Consider the following 20,728-nt stretch of genomic DNA (forward strand, 5'->3'; position numbering starts at 1 on the left):
AGTCTGTGCTCTAAGTTTACTTTCCTATTCCAGACTTCACATTTGATTCTTTACCAGTCCTGGTTGTCCTTCTCGGAATACACGGAAGTCACATCCCCTCTACCCACAGCCCTCATCTTCTTGTACCTGAGCTACTGCAGTCCCTTGTGGTCCATTCCTGGCAAGTTAGATAGTGAGCCATGCAGGCTGGCACATGCCTGTAATTCCAACACTTTGGAGGAGGAGGAAGAGGGGGAGGAAGAAAAAGAGAAGGAAGAGGAGGCGGTCAGAGCAGGACCCCACTTTCAAGGCCAACTTGGGCTACATAGCCAGACCCTGAGGGGTGTAAAGAAAAAGAAAATGCCAGGGAATGCTGCTTGACCTGGTTACGGTTTCTTTTGCTGCAGTGGAACACCATGACCAATAAGCAAGTTGGGAGCGAAAGGGTTTGTTTGGCTTACACTTCCACATTGCTGTTTATCGTTGAGGTCAGGACAGGAACAGGAGCTGATGCAGAGGCCATGGAGGGGTACTGTTTACTAGCCTGCTCCTCATGGCTTGTTCAGCCTGCTTATAGAACCCAGCCCCACCAGACTAGGGATGCCCCACTTGCCTTCCCCCATCAGTCACTAATCAAGGAAATGCCCTCCGGCTGGATCTTATGGAAGCATTTTCTCAACCAAAACTCCCTCCTTGCCTGCTTCCTGAAGCCCCCTGTAGGAGGTGATGCCCAACCAGAAGTGCCCTTGACTCTGGAAGTCCTTGCTCAGGGCTACTGTCTTAGTACCTGATGACCTCATGTTGTCTTGACTCATGACTCAGTCTTGACTGCCTTTTAGCAACTCTGCCTTTTTCCCTCCCCTCCCCTTCCCTCCCCTTTCCTTTCCTTTTCTCCAATCAACCAATAACTCATTATAGAATGTATGTATTCTCTGTCTACTCTGGTAGAATTGTTGGCTAATGTACATGAAGGTGCAAAAGCAGAGTGTGGAATCATAGAAGGCACTCCCGAAGGTTTCTGTTGAATGAGCCACTTGTGGGGAGGCTCTATGCTCATCAGAATCCTCACTGTTAGGAAAGTGCTTCCCTGGTGAATATGCATGTACACACACACATACACACACACGCACGCACACACACACACACACACGCACACACACACACACACCACACACAGGTACATCATCACACACATACAAACACAGACAAAACAAACACACAGACATACACAGACACACACACACACAGACATATACACATACACACAAACCACACACATACATAGACAAACAGATATATGCAAATACACAGACACACGCACACACACACACAGAATTATGAACATTGCATGGTCCATGATATTTCCCTTTTGGCTTCAGCTACTGAGATTCTGGGACTCTTGATAGTGATTCCCTTCAGTAAGTTGGTAAAATGAGATGGCTCTGCCCTTCTCTCCCTTCTCAGCCCTTGCTTGATTAAAAGTGGTCCTATCATTTCCCTTGCTTACTTGTTTTTTTTTTTTTTAAGTTATTTATTTTATGTGAGTACACTGTAGCTGTCTTCAGACACACCAGAAGATGGCATCAGATCCCATTACAGATGGTTGTGAGCCACCATGTGGTTGGTGGGAATTGAACTCAGGACCTCTGGAAGAACAGTCAGTGCTCTTAACCGCTGAGCCGTCTCTCCAGCCCCTCCCCCCTTGCTTACTTGTTGACAATAACTCAACCTTAACAAAATGTGTTTATCTTTATTTTATGTGTGTGGATGTTTTGCCTGCATGTATGTGTGCATACCATGTATGTGTGTCTGGTGCCCTCAAAGGCCAGAAGAGAGCATCAGATCCCCTGGAACTGTAGTTATGGATGGTTTCTGTGGGTGCTGGGAAATGAACCCTGGTTTTCAGCGTGAGCACCACATGCTCTCAACTGCTCAGCCATCTTTCAGCTCCTTATTCAGCCATTTTTTTGTTAGAATCATCAAATAAGTTTAGGAAAGGTATGGCGTATAAGAATTCAAATCTAGCTTTTACGTAGTGGGGCATGCCTTTCTTTAATCCCAGCACTTGGGAGGGAGAGGCAGGCGGATCTCAGTGAGTTCAAGGCCAGCCTGGTCTAACAGCTTGAGTTACAGGACAGCCAAAACTGTTACATAATAGAGAAACTGTATCTTGAAAAACTGGAAAAAAGAAAAAGAATTCAAATATAATCACCAAAGAGGAGAAATAGGTGTCTCAGACAGCCGTGCATGCCTCAGCTTAGCTAGCGTTCTTTCAGCTTTCTCTCAGGTCCTCCGCCCTTTTTTGGGTTGGCCAGCGTTCTGAAACAGCACGAGGAATATGCTGGTTCCTGTCTGCTTTCTCTTTAAACTGTTGCTGTTTCCATTTTGGTTAGTTGCTCCTCAATCCTTGCTTCTCAAACCTAAAGCCCCTTAATTTCAGACAGAATATGTTTTGAAGTATTTCTTGCCACAGTTCTTTAAAGGTGTTTGTTAGCTAAAACTTGAAAGGATTACCTTTCATGTGCAGTGCACATCCTTGGCACATAAGAAATCCTAGTAGAGGCTTCACATGGGGCCAGTGTGGGAGGAACCCAGAGCTGTAGAGTAAACCAACATCTTCCCAGAACTTGATAATTTCCTTGATGTCTTCGGAGGGATCACTGGGAAATTTAGCAAACCTTGAAAGTTCTGATGCATGGATGCGCACAGAAACTGGTAGTGATTCACGGTCCTGAGTTGGCCATGTTGGGGCTACTGACTGTAGTGCACTGTATGTCTGCTTAACTAGGTGCTGATGTTACTGTGACTGACAGGGAACCACAGAGATTGAGGTAGTGTCCTGCAGCCCTGGTGACTGCATTTCCGTTAGAACAGGAGCTGGAGATTTCAAGTCAGCTCTTAAGCAAAGTATACATGTAGTATTTTACCACATCAGATTTTACCCAAAGGATTAGTACTCTCTCTCTCTCTCTCTCTTTTTAAATATGTTCACTTACAGCCATTGGGCTCCTACAAATAATTAGTTTGCTGTTTAAAATGCTTATAATTCAGTTCTATGGGCAAAGCCACACCTGTTCCTAATTCTACCTCTCAAGAATGAGGTCTGGATAAAATGAAGTATTGAGGATTCTGGTTTATTGGGTGACCTTAAGTCATTTGAAATGATAAAAATTATGGTGTTAATGAGAAATGCTGAACCTTCAAAGACTGTGGCTCTCCTGGCACTGTCTCCAAATACTTCTTCCAGTGATGGCTGTGTCCTGACCCACAAGTAGGAGTTGGTAGGCAGCACCAGTAGCAGTGACCCAGAAACCATTGGCTATTCTTGAAAGCCAATACTTGAAAGGCAGCTGTTATTATTGGGGCAGTGCAGGTAAAGCCGTTTGTTGGTTCTCATTTGTCGAAAAAATACGCACCCTCCCTGCCCCCCCCCCCCAAAAAAAAACAAAACTGGACTATCAGATCTATGAAGGTTTTAGCAATGGTTATTCATATATGCTTACATAATGTATTTGTTTGTTTGTTTGTTTGTTTGTTTATTGAGGCATGATGTCACTGTAACCCAGGCTGGCCATGGATTATTTATGTATGTTTGTATACTTTTCATTCATTCATTCATTCATTTATTGAGGTATGATGTCACCGTAACCCTAGCTGGCCTCAAACTTGCTATGTAACTGAGGGTGACCTAGAACTTCTTCTGGTCTACCTGCTTCAACCTCCCAAGAGCTATAGTTATAATCATATACAACCATGCCCCAGTTCATGCAGTGTTGAACATGGAACTCAGGGCTTCATGTCTCCTTGGCAAGCACTCTACCAGCTGACCTACATCTCCAGCCCACGTTTATATACTTAGAAAAAACAGTTCTGTGAAGGCCTGACGTAAAAACAGTAGCTGTCTGCTCCACTTTGTCACCACTAATGCCTTCTCCTTTGAGGAACTGCTTTCAAATCTCTTGTCTTTCTTCCCTTGTCACTAAACCACCCACAGAAAACGTTATTGCTTCACTGGCTTAGACTCATGAAGATGGTAGTATTTTTTTTTTCCATGTGTGTTTGTGTGGCATCTGAGTATAAATATGTGTTTGTGTGGGTATGTGCTTGCGTACATGTGTGTATGTGTATGATGTTTGTATGTGTGTGAATGTGTGTGCTTGGATGCATGTCTGTATGTGTATGCATGTTTGTGTGTGAATGTATACGTGTGCATGTATGTGTGTATCTGTACTTGGGTGGAGCAGAGGTCAATACTGGGTGTCCTCCTTGAGTGTTGTCTACTTTATGTATTTATCTTTTTAGTGTGAGTGTTTTGCATGCATTTATGTACACCATCTGTATGCCTGGTGACCTCTGAGATCAGATGAGCGTGTCAGATATCCTGGATTGGGAGTCATGGTTGATTGTGAGTTATCTTGTGGGTACTTGAAATTGAACCCATGTCCTCTGCAAGAGCAAGAAATGCTCTTAACCAATGAGCATCTCTCCAGCCCCTGTCTATTTTTTTGTGACAGGGTCTCTCACTGATTTGGCAAAACTGTTCCGTAAGCTCCAGGGCTACTCTTTTCTCTCTGCCTCTCCAGAGCTGGGGTTACTGGTGCACCACCATGTTGGCTTTTTAACATGTATGCTAAGGCTCCGAACTCGGGTCTTCATGCTTGTGTGGCAAACAGTTCATTGAGCGGTTTTCCTAGGCCCCAAATGGTAGTTTCTTAAGAAACTTTTTTGGGCGGTGGCTGCTGCTGCTTCTTCTTCTTCTTCTTCTTCTTCTTCTTCTTCTTCTTCTTCTTCTTCTTCTTCTTCTTCCTCTTCCTCTTCCTCTTCCTCTTCCTCTTCCTCTTCCTCTTCTTCTTTTTACTTTTGGATGCTATTTATCCTGTGGAAGAAGATGAAGAGATAGCTTATAACTTTACAGGCTGGCTCAGCGAGTAAGAGCATTAACTGTGCAAGTGTGAGGTCCTGGATTCAAACCCCAGAACCTACATAGGAAGCCAAATATGACTGAATATGTCTCCATCCCAGCATTGAGGAGTAGGAGGACCCTGAGGGCTGGTAGGCCAGCCAGACTAGCTGAATGGTGAGACCCTGTCTCAAGGTCTTTAAGGGAAGAGGGTTAGAGGGAGGTTCCCTGTCTCAGGCTCTGGCAGCCGCACACGAGCTCACACTGACATACACCATCATTCTCATGTGTGTTTGCCCTCAGAACCATGAAGATGTGCACCCTGGGCCCGCCTTTTTAAGGGCGGGGATAAAGAAAGTAGAATTTTTTTTCTATTCTCTTGGTGAACATTTAAAAACTCTTTGTCCCAAGAGTTATGAATGGCCCGTTTATTCATTTTTTTTTTCTGCAAATACAGAAGCCTTTAAAATATGGAAACAAATTACTTTAGTTTCTGCAACATTTATTCTCTTAGATCCCCCTTACATCTTATTCTTTTCTTTCTCTCTATTTTTTTCTGAGACAGGGTCATCAGTTTTCTATATTGGTTTGCCTGGATGTTCTTGTTTTAATTATAGAAATAATCCAAACTTGTTAAGGATATTTTTTGTATTAGGGAAGATGGAGTTTGTTTTTAGGTATTTAACTGTTGATATTAGCTATCAGTTGTATATTGGCATTTAAACCCAAATCAGGCACGAGTTAAAAGAAACCAATCAGAGCTTATATAACTTGGAAACCAATCAGATGAGAGCTTATGTAAATTGGAAGTTTGCTGACCTAGGCAGATGGAGGTCAGGGTTTTAACCCAGGGTTTGCATCTCTGTCTGTTGGTCTGTCTCTCTCTCATTGCCCCCCTGCCCTTTTGCATGCATCTGTGTGGTATGCAAACGTGTGTATAGGTATATTTACTGTAAATAGTTATATGTGTGCTTATGTGCCAAGAGGTTGGCATCTTGATCATTCTGTGTATTGAGACAGGATCTCCCCCACCCCTCTCCCTCCCTCTCCTTCTTTTTTAATGTGGGGAAAGCATAGTATTACAGCACAGGTAAGACATGTACTTAAATTATTCACCTTTGGGATCAAGGTTGGTTTACATAGCAGAACATTCGGCTTTAGAGGAATGGGTAAAAAAAAAAAAAAAATCTAATTGCAAAGCAAAAGCTTTAGATTCAGGGACGAGTTGGGGCAACTCCATCTTTTCAGAACTCAGGTGATGAACGAACGCCAGGGTCAGTGGTGACCAGGGAAACAGCAGTCTTAGATTTAGCCTCTTTTATATGAGATGAAAAAGAGGCTGCCAAGAGCCAAAGACCGACGCAGTCTTAATCATTTTGTTTGGCCTGTGGTGTGCTGAAGAAGCCCGTAAAAATGCAGACTCACTGCCAGAGGAGCCAGAGGGAGACCTCTGCTGTTTCTTTCCCTGACACTAGGGAAAAGTGGGTGGTTGGGGTACACACTTGAAGACCAGACAGTATAGCTGATGTGCTGAATAAAGTGTTTTAAAGCTTTTCTCTGGGTATTAATTAATTTCAAAGACTCATTCATCTGGACATTGTGATGCAGGTTTGTAATCCCAGAACTTGAGAGGCTGAGGCAGGAGAGTCCCAGGCTTGAGGTCATCCTGGGGTACATGGTGACACTCCATCTTAGCAAAACAAAAGCAAAAGAATAAGCAAAACCCTAGTGGTTGAATATGAACACAATTGTGGAGCAATTAAGACATGGTCTGTGAAGTAGTTGATGGCTTATGCCAAGCTCAGCCAAGCTCGGCCTCTACTTAGATACTTAGACATATGCTGTATGTTTGCGTCTCTCCCTCTGCTTCTCTCTCTCTTCCCTCTCTCTCTCTCTCTCTCTCCCTCACTCTCTCACTCTCGCTCTCTCTGTGTGTGTAGGGGCTCAATTGCATTCATTTTTCTCCTTTCTGCATGTTTATGTGTGGGATGCAAGCATGTGTATGGGTATATTTACTGTAAATAGGTATATGTTTGCTTATGTGTATGCAGGCCAGACGCCAGAGGTGGGGTGGGCATCTTGTATTGAGACAGGATCTTTTATTTTTCTATTTTAACTTTCTTTCTTCCATCTTCTCTCTCTTCCTCTCTCTTTCCCTCCCTTTTTCCCTCCCTTCCTCCCTCCCTCCCTCCTTCCCTTCTTCCCTCCCTCCCTTCCTCTCTTCCTTCCTTCCCCTGGTACTGGGTATAGAACTCAGGACTTGACGCAATTTAGGCACTGTCCACTGAGCTATGTTCCTAGCTCTGTTTATAAGCATTTTTGCTGCTTTGTTTGTTTTTTATTTTTGGAGACAGGTTTTCTTTGTGTAACAGCCCTGGCTGTTCTGGAACTTGCTTCATAGACCAGCCTGGCCTCAGACTCCCAGAGGTCTGCTATCTTTGTCTCCAGAGTGCTGGAATTAAAGGCGTTTGCCACCACACATTGACCTGGTTTTTAGCATTTTAACTGTAGTGCCATGATGTTTGGCTCAGTTATACTCTTAAATGAGCAGCGTCAGCATCCTCTTCATCTTCCTAAACAGAAGCTGTGCACCACCGAACTCTTATCAAAACCTTGCCTGGGTGACAGCTCTTCTGCTTCCCAGTAATTGTTTTATTTAGATACAGAATTAATACTCAGGAGCTCGAACCTCTGTGCAAAGTCTTCACCAAGCTGTTTGCGCTCAGGCCCCCAGTTCCACTGAAGCCAGACCTTGGTTTTGTTTTTTTTTGTTTTTTTTTTTTGTTTTGTTTTTTTTTTTGAGCATCTTGGGAGCCAGTGAAGCTCACATGATAGAGGATTGCGCTTTCAGACTTCTGGAGTGTGGATCAAAGGTTTTCTTAGACTAGCATCTCAGTCAACCTTGTCTTTTTTATTTCTTGGCCACAGAGCCAAAGTGGCTCTTGAGTTATGATAAAGCATGTGTACACAGCTGCAGCAGGGAGCAGGAATGTGGCTAGGCTCGAAGGCAGGGTGGCTTGCAGAAGATAATCCACCATCCACCACCATGTTCTTGCTGCTAAGAACAGTTTTGGAGCTAGATTTTGTCCTTCGGGGATGGTCCTCTCTAAAGTGGGAGAACTTCTCAATATTGCACTTCCTTGAACTCAGCACCATGGAGAGACTTTCTGCAGGTCAGCAGCAAGGTTGGTTGTGTGAAGGCTTCTTATGTAGGAACAAAGATTGGTAGGAGGAGAAAGGAGAGAGAGAGAAGGGGTTGTGATGATCCTTTATTTTTGCCAGTAAAATTTGTTGAACCCTGAGGGCAGTTTGAAGGAGTCATCGTTGAATTTCACATCTGTTGAGAGTGTGTCATAGGAGTTAATCCCCTGGGCTAGGCACATGAGTTTGGCCCAGGCTTTAGAGCTACCAGCTTGTGACTTAAGGTTAAGTTGTTTAAAGTTAAGTTTCCACATCTGAAGAGTGGACATAGAAATTACCACTCTTTGTAAGGTCATGCAGATAAGACATGCATAGCACATTGAAGGTCTTAGCACTTCTACATGAGGCTTCTTACGTGCCTGAGCAAGAAAGATGAAGTGAAAAATTATGTTTTTAGCATATAGTATACATCTGTAATTACATGTATACATATGATAGATAAGCATGTATGTACATATAGGTGCATGAATGTGTGTATGTGCGTGTGTGTGTGTAAATCTTGTCATTCTGGTGTCCAGATTGTTCCTGTTGAAGGTGGCCGTGATTGGTAAGAAGTGAGGGACTCCAGAGGCCCCAGCTGGAGTGGGCAGATAGAATAAGAAAGCTATGAAAGGCCGGGTTTTTGAACTGTTTCTACATGTTACCGCTTTCCTTTGAGCACTGGGTTGGAATTTGCTTTCTGTAGCTACGTTCATTATATAACTGTGAGTCAAGCCTTCCCTTTCTCCTGTTTATGAAAAGCAAAACAAAATCAGTTCAGTTTGGGAGGATCTGGAAGCTTACCAGCGGACACGCCCAGATTCCACAGGAGGGTGAGATAAGACTGTGTCACCCAGCACCTTTCCCTCCTGGGCTGTCTTCTGCACAGGCCCTAGCAGAGATTTGCAGCATGGGTGTGTGTGTGTGTGTGTGTGTGTGTGTGTGTGTGTGTGTGTGTGTCAGGGACCGCAGTGGGCAGGGGTGAGAGCCAGTTCCCCTATCTCCCGCCCTGGAGTTTTGCTGCCTGTCTTGCTTCACTTGGAAAGGGCATTGAGCAATAGTACATTGTGGGAGTGCGAAGAATGAGCTCTCAGCGCAGCCTGACTTGGGGAAATTCAGAAAATGTAATACAGAAGTGTAGGTCCTTGCAGCTTCTGTGACCCCAACAATGGGACTGTTGGGAGAGCTTCTGAAGTCGGTTCCGTTTTGAAAGCCATTTTGTGCTCAGTGTGGTGATCACAGAGGTCTGTGTCTCTGCTCCTGGCTGGGGAGCTGTCATTCTTCTCAGAGGGAACTGTATCTAGAGCGGATGAATGGAAGAGTCAAGGCTGCTCTAGGGTATTGTGCCGACTGATGTTATCACTGTCTCCTTGGCTTCTTAATGAAAATGATGTCTTGTGTATTTGCTTCTGTGTGGGTGTCTACCCACACAAATATGCTTTGCTGTGCATGTGGATGTCAGGGGAGAGCATATGGGATTCAGTTCTCTCCTTCCACCAGGAAGGTCCCAGAGACCGGAACTGTAGCTGAGCCATGTCACTGACGCCTACTTGGCTTTATGGGAAGAATTCCTAGGGTGATTTTCCCCCTGGGTTACACAGTAGTCTCCTGGATGACATCACCCTGGGGAATGAGCTATGATTACAGTTAGGGCTATGGATACAAACAGGCAAAAAGGCCACATGCTTTTAGTATGTTTCTTCCGGTAATGTCTTCTTCAGGTAAATTTTATGAAAAGCATAAACGTTAAAACTGTTTTTACATTAGGAAAGGAAAACGATCATTCTTCTGCCATAGAACATTCTATATGTTTCTATAAAATCTGCTTTGTCTTGCCCATAGGGTATCGAATGGTGGTTTTTTTTAAGCTTGATAGTTCTATGTTATAATTCTGTGGGTGGAGACTGGTGGAGGCTGAGGTGGGAAGCCAGGCTTAGAGAATTAAGAGTGATGTCTTTCTTTGAGGCTACCTCATCACCCCTTTCTGTTGGCTGAACAACCGTGGGACCTGGCACATCACTTCCTGTCCAAGTTGGCACGGAGAGTGGCGCAGTGACTCTGCCCAGTGTTCTCTGACCGCACTTGGCGGGTTTCCAGCCACACAGTCGCTCTGAGAAACAACTTAGCTTCCCTCTTTGCTTTCTGCAGCCTTGGGCAGCTTCCCCGGACTTTGGGACCTCTGCCCTCTGCATTTTGGAAGAGCCCCATCGAGTTCCCAGACCTTGCCTTTGTTTAGCACTGGCTTTCTGGATATCCTCCATTTGCCTGGGTCCTTCCACCGGTGCCATGTCCTGAAGTCTTTCCTAGGAGAAATCATATCACTTGCTTTCTTGCAGGAGAAAGGAAGACGGCAGCCTGTCAGTCATTTTCTTCTCCAAGCAAAAAATAACTCACATAACTGCTCTTGAGTCCTCCGTCTGTTAAGCCCTGTAACTCAGAGCTTTTCCATGTGTGACCCTGATGGCTGAGTGAGCCTTGGAGAAAGCCTCAGACATTGTTGACCTTGGTCCTGTGGCTAGGATATAGAAATGTTCTAAGGAGAACGACCTCCTGCACTTTGAGTAAGACAGATGGGGAAGCTGCCTTGAGGAGCGGGCCTCATCTCCCCAGTGCTCACAGGCAGTGAACGGGCGGCATTTTTTGTTATTTTCTGTTCTCTGCAATCTAAGTATTCTCTAAGGTGATTTATGCTGTCTGCCATGTTCCCCTCAATTCTTGCAAGCTCCTCCCAGGGCACAATCCTAAAGCTTCTCCCACATTGTTTAACCTTTCCTTTCTAGTATCACCTACTGCCGGGTCCCCTTGTCTGCAGTACTTCCTCTTCTCTGCTATAGTGTAAGTCACAGTATTCATGCTCAGAATGCAGATCCTTTCATTACAGTGTGTGGGTCAGAAGTTTAGTTGTGTACTGGCTGGTTTTGTGTGTCAACTTGACACAAGCTGGAGTTATCACAGAAAAGAGCCTCCATTGAGGAAATGCCTCCGTGAGATCCATCTGTAAGGCATTTCTCAATTAGTGATCAAGGGGGAGGGCCCAGGCCATTGTGGGTGATGCCATCCCTGGGATGGTGGTCCTGGGTTCTATAAGAACACAAGCTGAGTAAGGCAGGGGAAGCAAGCCAGTAAGCAGCACTCCTCCATGGCCTCTGCCACAGTTCCTGCCTCCAGGTTCCTGCCCTGTGTGAGTTCCTGTCCTGACTTCCTTTGGTGATGAACAGTGATGTGAAAGTGTAAGCTAAATAAAGCCTTTCCTCCCCAACTCCCTTCTTGGTCATGATGTTTTGTGCAGGAATACAAACCCTGACTAAAACAGTATGGATCTCTCTAGAATAAAATCCAGAGTCTAGCAAAGCTGGCTCTCTCTGAAGAACCTGATTTAATTATTTCTCTATCACTGTGGTAAAACACCATAACCAAGGCAACTTTAAGAGAACAAGTTTGGGGGAGGGGGGGCTTACAGTTCCAGAGAGTTAGACTCTGTGATCATCATGGTGGGGAGAGTGACAACAGACGGGCAGGTATTGTGCTGGAACAGTAGCTGAGACCTTAAATTCTGAGACACAACCAGGAGATAGCAAACTGGATATGCATGGGGTTTTGAAACTATAAAGCCCACCCCCAGTGATGCACCTTCTTCAACCATGCCACATCTTCAAATCCTTCCCAAGCTCTTCTACCACATGAGGACCAAATATTCAAATATATGAGTCAAATATATGGGGACATTCTCATTCAAACCACCACAGAACCCCTTTTTCCTAGCCATGGTTTATAGAGGCAGCATGAATTCCCTGGCTCATGACACATACACACACACACACACACCTCCATTTTCAAGGGGTAAGCCTTATTTACATTCCAAATTTCCTCTCCACTTTTTTTCTGCTCTTTAGGGCTCATGATTAGACCTGCCCCATTTGGGAAATCCAGGATAAGGTCCCCATGTCAGCATCCTTAGCTGCCATCCTGCCAGCAGAATCATCTTGGCTTTGTACATTGTGTGTTCACGAGTTTGGGAATTAGGAGTAAAGCAGTTTCAAGAGGTACAATTTCCTGCCCGTTTTACAAAGTAGCATGTGCATCCATAATGCAGCCAACTGTCAGGACTCAGCTTACAGATCTTACCTGCATAGGTGGAACTAGGAACATTTTCTGCAGAGTACGTCTCTCACAGTGAGCTGGTTAGTAATTAGATCAAAGATTCAACCTGTGGGTCACTACTCCTTTAGAAGTCGAAGAACCCTTTCGTTGCCTAAGACTATTAGAAAACACAATTATTTACATTATAATTCATAGCAGTAGCAAAATTACAGTTATGAAGTAGCAATGAAAATGATTTTATGGTTGGGGTGTGTGTGTGGGTGTGTGTCACCATAACCATGTTAACCAGGAACTGTATTAAAGGGTTGTAGCATTAGGAGGGTTGAGAACTACTGTATTAGATGAGTGGAAGCGTAGACGCCCCTCCTCCCGTTGAGGAGGGGACTATCCTAGTGACTGACTGTCCTCCTTATTATAGTGAATTGAAGAAGTAAGCCTGCCACCCACAAGACACCCATTCATAACTGAAATATGAGTGCCAGTTTATAAAATGAGGTCTCTCCACAGGGCTCGGTCTTCTTTGAAGGTGAAGCTGAGCTGTATTGTTGTTTGATCCTGTGTTCTCTGTTGGAAAATTGGACCCCTCTGTGGCATTTTGGCATGCTACCCAGCAAGGTCCCTTTGTGGGGGGCAGAAGCCCCCTCCCTCTCCTCAAGACACCTGGAATTTGATGCTAGCTCCCATCTGACAGCTGCCTAGCCTGTCGGGTCCTTACAAGCTAGGTCTTGTCTGAGGAAATAGTTTGCAAGAAGATCAAAGCATGGATGGGCTAAATTAATTTTTCAACAAACTCCTGGTTTAGGAGAATGTAATCACCAACTCCAAATACTTTCAAGTCCTTGATAAGCGAGGAATTTTTGAGTCTCTTTGTTTTTTTTTTTTTTTTTTTCTTTTCTTTTAAGATGTCTGTGTTTGATGTGTTTCAATACATTTAAAAAGAACTCTGAAAACTTGAACCAGCCCATGTAAAATGAAGCCCTGCAGAAAATGACCTGATGTAATTGTCTTCCCTGGGTGATTCCAGCTTGTGTCTTTTGCCTTAGCCTTTCACCTTTCACCTTTCACCTTTCACCTTTCACCTTTCACAGGGCACTGGTTCTCACGGGATGGGGGAGGGGAGTGAGACTTCTCCATGCCCCTTCAGCCGCGCAGAGGCATTTCTGGTCACTGTGACTTGGGGGGTGTCACTGGTGTCTATGGAATGTAGGGTAGAGACGCCATGGATCCCCTCAGATGCCCCCAGCAGCCGCACAACGGAGAACTGTGTGGCCCAGAGTATCACCAGGGTCTGAAGTTGAGAAGCCCAGGTTGAGAGGAGACAGCTTTCTGTTTTTCAGTTATTGGGTGTTTCTCTTATCCTCCTCTTCCTGTCCCCCTTTCTTTCATTTTTTTCTCCCCTCCTCTCTCCCTTCCTCCTCCCTCCCTCCCTGTCTCATTTCTTTCCCTCATACCCTCTCTTCCTTTTTTCCTCTCTTCCTTTTGTCCTTCCCCTCCATTCTTCCTCCCTCCTTCCTTCCCTCCCTCCTACCCTCCCTCCCTTCCTTTCTTTTTCCCTCCCTCCCTCCCTTACCCCTTCCTTTCTTCTTTCCCTCCCTCCCACCCTCCCTCCCTTCATTCCTCTCCCCCTTCCTTTCTTTCTACCCACCTCCCTCCCTCCATCCCACCCTTCCTTTGTTGTGAGGGTGCTTTTATTACTTTTCTCTTGCTGTGCTAAGACACTTTGACCAAGACAACCTATAGACAAAAGACTGTGTTGGGTCCTTGCAGTTTCAGAGTTAAGAGTGTATGACCATCATGGTGGGAGGCATGGCCGTAGGCAGGTAGGCATGGTGCAGGAATAGTAGCCAAGGGCTTACTTACATTTTGAGACATAACCAGGAGGCAGAGAGCTAGCCAGAAATAGTGTGGGAATTTGAACGCCAAGGCCCACCCTGCTGACAAACCTCCTCCAATCATGACATACCACTTAACCTTTCCCAACCGGCTACACCAAGTGAGGACCAAGCATTCAAATTTATGAGTCTGTAGAGGCCATTCTCACTGAAAATACCACACAGTCTCTCACTATTGTAGACCTGGATAGCCTGGATAGCTCTGTAGACCAGGCTGGCCTCAAACACACCACTACCTGCTTCTCCAGTGCTGGGATTAAAGGCACAGATTATTATACCGCATTGATTTTTTTTTTTTTTTTTTTGGTTTTTTGAGACAGGGTTTCTCTGTGTAGCCCTGGCTGTCCTGGAACTCACTCTGTAGACCAGGCTGGCCTCGAACTCAGAAATCCGCCTGCCTCTGCCTCCCAAGTGCTGGGATTAAAGGCGTGCGCCACCACCGCCCGGCCTCATTGATTTCTTAACCCTACTACTGTATTGAGTTTTCTAGGTGATAGGATACATGGCCACTTGGTTTCTCAATAAATGAAGCCACTTGCCCTGGGCTCACATACTTCTCTGTTGTTGCTTGTGGCCTGCACCTTGGTCAAGGTCGCCTTTGTTTTGCTTGGGTTAGGGTTCTGAGGAGCAATGGTCACTGTGGTGGAATCATCTGGGGAAAGATGGAAAGAACATTCCAGGCTCAGGATGCTCTGAGCCTCTGGCTCTCACCTGAAAAATAGCTGCTAATAAGAGTGACTTAGGGTGTGTGTGTGTGGGGGGGTATTTAAGACAGATGCCCCCTGCAAAGTGTCTGCCACCGAATAAAGACACATAAACGTCTGTTATGGAACATGTAAATGTAAATGCCCCTTTCCCAAGCACCTTGTACAAGGGGCCTAGAAGAAATGTTCTGTATGTTAACATTTTCATAAAGAAGTCTTAAACATCCTGGGCTTGTTCTCAGCTCTCCCTGGAAAGAGAAGGCCGTTTATAGCTTTTCAGTAAAGGTTACTTCTTGATGGACGAAGCAATCCCCAGTACTTCAGAAGCATGTGGCCTCAGGCCAGAGCTATTTTTAACACTGCATTGACAGCAGCTAGTTCAAGTTGTAACATTCCTGACTTAATTACAGAGCCCAACACTTCCTTCACACAGGTGTGTTTCAGGGTTTCCTAGATTTGACAAAAGCTAGAGGATTCATTGTTTAGATTCATATTCCTTCTCCCTCCCTCTTCCCTTCTCCCTTTTCCCCTCCTCCTTCTGCCAATTAATCCTGGACCTGGTGCAAGATAGGCAGGCACTGCCCTGTTAGATAGCATCTTCATATAAACCACTTACCCCGCCCCCCCCCACACACACACTTTAAAATTTCTAGGACTTCACTTAGTTACCCAGACTGACCAACCTGACACTCACAACCCTCCTGTCTCACCCTCCCAAGTTACTAGGATTATGGGCTGGTACCCTGGGCGCAGCGCCTTGTTTAAGACTGGCTTAGAGTACGAGGTTAGGAGATTTGCGTTAGAGTCCCATTGCTGATGACACTGGGCCCACTGTTGCAGTTTGTAAAACAGAAACAGTCTCATACATGGTTATTAACAGAATCTACTTGGGATATATTTGTACAACCTCTGGCATAATACGTATATAAAAGAAAATACTTAAAAACATTATTGGTTGAAAGATAGCCAGTTTTTAAGTAACATGTCATTTTTTTTCTCTAGATTGTTTTATTGGAGCATTTTGTGGTTTTATGCAAACTTTAAGGGTTTTGTTATTGTTATTACTTGTTTCTGTTTCTTTGGATATTGTTACTGGCTGGCTTGCTTGCTTGCTTTTTAAAAAGTTTTTTGAGACAAGGTATCTCTCTATAGCCCTGGCTTTCCTGGAATTCACCCTAAAGACCAGACTGGCCTCAAAATTCACCTGCCTCTGCCTCCTTAGTGCTAGGATTAACGATTTGTGCCACTGTGACCACTATGTCTCTTTCGATAGGGATTGTGTTGGATCTATAGCTAGCTTAGGTAATGCAGTCATTTTAGCTATATTGTGATCCATGTACACATGGTATCTTTCTATGTGTATCTTTTTCAATGTCGTTGATAAATGTCTTGTAGTTTTCTGTCTACAGATCACTTCTTGGTTTAATTTGTTCCTATCGTTTTTATTCTTTATTGACATTATTGGAAATGAGATTATTTTCTTAATTTCTATTTTGGATAGTTCATAATGTATTTCATGGTGTTTTTTACAGCCTGGAATGCTTCCATGTGACACTATTCCTTGAGAGACAAGAACAAACATCTACTTATCCCGGATAGGGAACTACTGACAGACCAAGGTAAGGAGTCCAGTTTGGTGAGCCAGTGAGATTACTGGGGTTATTAACAGGAGGCAGATAGGACTCAAAGACAGTTGCACTACCCTAGCATTTGTGAGAGATCATGAAAGCTGGAAACCTGGAGTTCACTGCACAATCTCCAGGCAGCTTAAGAAGTTAGAGATAGTTCTTTTATGCGGTTCAAATGCGGTTCAGCTTCTTTCAGACAGCTCAGCTGATGCCTCTGTTGGTTTGAGGCTCTTTTAGGCAACTCACCTTGTCTGAGAGTGTCTCCCAGCAGTCGTTATTGCATATCTATTTTGGAGGATGGAGGAGCCTAGTGAGTCTGGTCAGCTTCAGGAACTTCCTGAAGCCTTTGGATTGTTTATTTCCTGAGTTTAAGCACTTCCTTGCTGAGTGGAGTATTTCACCTGTGTCTTCCAAGATATAAGATTTTTAACTCCAAGAAAATTGCTATACAGAAAACTGTAATTCACATTTTAATTTTAACAAATTTCTGGTGAGATTTTTATGGTTTTTGATATTTAAGGAGCTGGAGAGATGGCTCAATGGTTAAGAGCACTGATTGCTCTTCCAGAGGTCCTGAGTTCAATTCCCAGCAACCACATGGTGGCTCACAACCATCTGTAATGGGATCCTCAAACAGACAATCTAACTTCCTCTGTGAGTTGGATGGATTTTTTTTTTTATTTTCCTTGTCTTATTGCTCAGGTTGGGTCCTGTATGCACTATCTAGAACTGACAGAAATGGGTCCTCTTGTGTTGTTTCTGATTTTAAAGGAAAAGCTTTTGGCTTTCTACTACTGAGTCTGGTTTTGATGGTGAGATTGTTATATAGAGACTGTATTATGTTCAGGTACATTTCTTTCATACTTCTTTGAGAGGACTTTTTTTTTTTTATCATGAAAGCATATAAAATTTTGTTAATACCTTTTTGTGCCTATTAAGATGATTATAAAATTTTAGTTTTTGGTTTTGTTAATGTGGCATATCATATATATTGATTTGCATATGTGTTGAACTATCTATGCATCCTAGGTATAAGTTTCACTGATAATGCTTTGTAGTCCACTTTTTTTTTTTTTTTTTTTTTTTTGAGGCAATAGCTGAAGAATTGAATGTGTTACATTGCATATGACTGGGGTCAAGGTTATTGAATGTAGAGTCTGGATGCAGAATGACACATAGTTTGAAACCATAGTCAACTTTTAAGTGTACTACTATTCTGGCCTGGAATGGTGTGTGTGTGTGTTTGTGTGCATGCATGCACACGTGCTGAATATGGAGTCAGTTTTTACCTTCTACCACATGGGTCTAAGGGATTGAACTAAAGGTTGTCAAGTTTGGTGGCAAGTACCTACCTTCCTTGGCATCTTTCTTTCTTTCTTTCTTTCTTTCGACTATTTATTTTATGTAATGTGTACACTGTAGCTGTCCTCAGACATACCAGAAGAGGGCATTGGATCCCATTACAGATGGTTGTGAGCCACCATGTGGTTGCTGGGAATTGAACTCAGGACCTCTGGAAGAGCAGTCAGTGCTGTTAACCACGGAGCCATCTCTCCAGCCCCCGGGGCATATTTTTTGACACATAGACACAACTATGGCTCTGGCACAGGGGGTACTTACTGTGTTCATAGGCTTGGTACTTACTGTGTTCATAGGCTTGGTACTTACTGTGTTCATTGGTGATAATGAGTCACAGCAGGTTTGAGGTTGGCAGTTGATGGAGGGACAAGTCAATATAATGTATAGAATAAGTCAGGTTGAGACTGGTTTGTAGCTAATAGAAATGGAGTTTGTGTGATTGGGGAAATAGGCCAGTAGGCAGAGTCAGGGTTCTGGTAGGAGAAGCACAACCCTGTATAGACACCTACCAGTGGGAATCATCCAGAAAGTCAGAAATGAAACCTGCTAGAAGAGGTGGAGCTAACTGGTTGGGCAGAGGCATATGCTCTGAAAGGAGGGTGAACATGTGGTGTCAGACCAGAGGGAGCAGAGTTTGAGACCTGACACTGGAGAGAGAGTAGGGTTGGGTGTACACTGGATGGGGGGTGGGTGTAGAAGTATGCTGAGGAAAGAAATCTTGAACTTTTTTGGAGGGTGGTGAGAAATTGGTGAGTGATGTAACAGGAAATAGGCTGGAGGAAGTGTCTCCAGTATGAGTTCGTGAGAAAGGCCTGAGAACAGAGCCCCAAGAATATATCCAAGTGAGTGAAAGGCTAAAGGCTTGGCTGAAGGAAAGTGAGAAGATTGGAGGTTAGGAGTAGACTGTCTTGAGTTGGAATGCAGAGAGAAGGGTCAAGGCCAGTGCCGGCTCAGGTGACAGCAAGCAGATGCTCAGTAAGGGAAGTCCTGGGATGTTGGTGGGGACAGTGAGCTCCTTTACTAGTTGTGGATTGGGGGAGGGGATTGTTAAAGGAGACTACTAGTGGGAAAGGAGATGGAATTGGGCTCCATGGCTCTTTACATAGAGGGCAGTGCATTTGTGAGGTAGTACCACCTGGTTATAGAAAAAAGCTGAGACCTGTGGTGGGGTGTTCCCAGCCTCTGTGTCTTTGTCACCAGGTAGGAGTTCCTTACTTACTGTTCAGTCTCCTGTAGCCATTTACATCCCCCCACCCCCAACACACACACAATGGGAGACACTCTGTGCGGCTGCATTCCAGTCTCCAGACACTTTTTAATAATATGGGTCACTCAGCACATTCTACTTTGGCAACCCAGAGACATTGCTTTGGGTTAATCAAAAGCAGCCGATAATTCTCGGAGAGGTTGACAAGGCCTTAGTGTGTGGCCCCTTGATTGCCAGTCTTGGGAAGTGACAGGAAGTGTTCTCCGACTTGCAAGCAGCCTTGTGTCTGGCTCTGAGAACAGGGTACAAATGGTTCTCACTGGATAGACTGGCAGCAGCTTTCCCAGAATTTTGGGAGCAAATCAAGTCATTATCTCAACAATGTCAAAACTGTGTTCCCAGCTCTGCTACCGTTTGAAACATTTGGGGCTGATGGGGCGGAGAAGAGTTAATTAGTGACCCTCCTGGTGTCCTTTTTCAGCCTTCTCAAATGGCAGGTCAAGTACCCTGGCTGCTCATTTGATGATACTGTTTCATTTGAGCGATTGCTCATTAAATTTTGTGAGCCCCTCCAAGCTGAGACTAACAGTGTCATGGTTCCAGTGGTCAAGCAAATACATGGTGACACCACGTCAATGGGGAAGGAGTTGAATTTGCAAAACCCATTAGGAAAATCCTGGGTGAGTGTGCTGGGTGCTGATTCTGTGCTCAGGAATATTTTCTTGTGCAACACTGTATAAATCCAAATCCATTGAAAGGAAGTAAACAAGTTTAAGTGTTAGCATTGGTTTATACGTGAGACAGCGAGAAGGGGGGACAGAGAACAGTGTGTTTAATTCAAACCTGGTGCTAGAGAGCTGATTAAAATAACTGCTGGCCATACTGACTGCAGATTAGACATTGAATGTGGGTCCACTCCTTCTAGTTACTGTCTATAGAGATGTATTTAGGTCTTTTTCTGTTTAATTGTTTTCTGTGTAACTTAAAAGTAGGGCTGATGCCTGTCTTCTCTTCCCAAGTGCTGAACACCAATAAACAAATGATAGCCTTGCTCTGTAACTCCATAAGACACCCATGGCAGCTTTCGCTGGTTTGTAGTGGACTAGTTCCAAGTGGCAGAAGGAAAACATGGTGGAGAGCAGGTTTGGGGCAGGATATATTTATTGATGCAGTCTTATTTCAGCTATGGCTGATCATGTTCCAATTCTGGAAGGGAGCTAATTGCCGTCAGATAGGAGGATTAAATGTGAAGAGATCTAGTGTGCAGCAGGAGAAGCAAAGTAGATGGTTTGTGCCTGCGACACAAACATGACAGCTCTGTGAGGTCAGACACTTGGACCTGGATGTGACCTGTGTACAGGAATTTAGTCAAGTGTGTGTACTTGGTTATCTATTTAAACCAACAAAATCCAGATCAGCCTCTGTGTGTGTGTGTGTGTGTGTGTGTGTGTTCATTTAGTCAGGACTGTAGAAACTTCTCTATCCTCCTGTCCCCCCCCCCCCCCCCCCCCCCCCCGGTTTTCCATGAGGTGACATTTGTATCTGTGTTAGAATATATTTTCTCTGTGGTTAAGAGAACTTCTTATTTATCATGCTTCTTAATTTGGCTAAGTCTTCTTACATGTGTTAAAACCCTTTATAATATTATGGACACAAATAATGTCAGCAGTCATTGCCAACTTTATTATAAGTAACTAGTGAAAGTGGCCAGGGAGGGTTTTCTCAGGCCTGGAAACCAGCAGAAGATTTTCTGTTTTGTTACTATGCTGGGAGGACTT

General features: G+C 44.3%; 1 protein-coding gene across 3 annotated transcripts in view; it reads left to right on the forward strand.

Moving 5' to 3' along the window:
• Kank1 (KN motif and ankyrin repeat domains 1) overlaps positions 1 to 20,728 on the forward strand; it is a 185,139-nt gene that overhangs the window by 16,532 nt on the left and 147,879 nt on the right. For all 3 annotated transcript variants that reach the window (XM_034503768.2, XM_076918636.1, XM_076918641.1), the window contains exon 2: positions 16,289 to 16,375. The gene's annotated coding sequence lies outside the window, so the exon portion shown is untranslated. The remainder of the gene's footprint in view (positions 1 to 16,288; positions 16,376 to 20,728) is intronic.

The sequence above is a fragment of the Arvicanthis niloticus genome, chromosome 1 (genome assembly GCF_011762505.2).
Source record: "Arvicanthis niloticus isolate mArvNil1 chromosome 1, mArvNil1.pat.X, whole genome shotgun sequence".
NCBI classification, from domain to species: domain Eukaryota; kingdom Metazoa; phylum Chordata; class Mammalia; order Rodentia; family Muridae; genus Arvicanthis; species Arvicanthis niloticus.